Raw genomic sequence first — 1,746 nt, forward strand, 5'->3', positions numbered from 1 at the left:
ACCTACGATAGAAGAATGGAGAACTAAAATGATGGACTATGCAGAACTGGACAGAATGACAGGAAGGATCCGGAATCGACGAGATCAAAGATTTACAGAAGATTGGGAAAAGTTTATTCAATATTTGCAAAAACTGAGTGATAACCAGATTATGTTTGTAAGTTTTAATGAAGCTCTGTGATTGGAAAATGTTAAAATAAGTATTAAAATGGAATGAAGTTTACAGTAATAACATAAACAACAGGTACAAATGTGTTAAAAGTAAAAATATGAAGGATTTGCAGACAAATTGAGGGAAGTAAAAAAAAAGGAAAGTAAGATGTAATTAAGATGTATGGAGTGTATAATTTTGTTTTGTATTTGAAAATTAATAAAAATATACATTAAAAAAAAGTTAGGAGTAAAAATCCCTGTTTAGGGCACTGCGACTTTGTGTGAGAGCGTGATCTCGCATGTTTTGCCCCAAAACGTGTGTTTTTGAGCTCTGTGATATTGCGCAGGTCACGTGACTTGCTTGGGAGCATGGCTGGGAAGATGAACATCCCAGCTTCTGGCAACAACACGTACATTAAAATTAAAGCAGTATCATGCCACTTTAAACAGTTGTGGCTTCCCTCAAAGAATCCTGGGAACTGTAGTTTGTTAAAGGTACAGAAAGTTTTTAGGACACCCTTATTCCCCTCACAATTCTTAGTGTGGTTTAACAATTATTCCCTCTTTGGGGACTTCTGGGAATTTTAGCACTGTGAGGGGAATAAGGTTCCCCTAACAACACTCAACACTCTACAATTTCCATGATTCTTTGGGGAGGGGGAGCCATGACTCTTTAAAGTGGTTTGATAACTGCTTTAAATGTATAGTACAGATGGGGTCCAAGTCAATCAAAAATAGGTAGCCAGTGTGTATTCACACCAGGAATAAGTTGGTGAGACATTAACTCTGAGGCCTCGCTCAGCAGAGCACAGTGGGCGTCATGGAACACGTTTGTGAAATAAGCAAAGTAAATACACGTTACTACACAACAATAAGACCCATGATAAAGGACCCATAAGTCCAGAGTCTATGGCTACCTACACATCAGTAGCTCAAAATGAAGCAAGACTGGTTTCCCCATACTGTGTTTCAAGTCATATTTTCATATTGCAGGAATGCCTTCACCTGATGTTCATTACCTGTATGGTTCCCTCACACCTGCAACCCCCGTCAACTCCTATTCATGAAGCTGCCATCTGTACATGTGCAATGGCTGTCTCAAATAACGTACACGCCTCAGTTTAACTGCTAAGTGAATACGGCTTACGTTGTTGAATTGGATGTAAACCGGTTTGAGGGGAAAACGCATCAAATAGCATTTCTCAATAAGCTGCAAGATATGTCTGGGCTGTGTCAAATCCCTATGTACACACAGAGCCGTCTTTCCCATAGAGCTTAGTGGTGCATCGTGCCAGGGTGCCTGTCTCTCAGGGACGCCCCAATGAGTGGGGGAGCTGCGCGGCTTTGCCAGCGACCTCCCCTTTCCCTGCACGCCCACCAGCTGCACCCCACCAACCATATGGTTGGTGGGGCGCAGCTTCCCTCTCAAGCCTCTGTGGGGATTGCTCTCCCGCAGCGGAATGGGGGAAAGTTGCACACCTCCAATGGTTGGCAGTGTGCAGCTTCCCCCCCCCCCATCCATGGTAATTTGGGGCCACTGGGTGGATATTTGCACCCCAGCACCGCATCTGCTAAAGATGGCCCTGTGTACAC

This window comes from Podarcis liolepis (genome assembly GCF_965112155.1).
Source record: "Podarcis liolepis genome assembly, chromosome: 13".
NCBI lineage: Eukaryota > Metazoa > Chordata > Lepidosauria > Squamata > Lacertidae > Podarcis > Podarcis liolepis.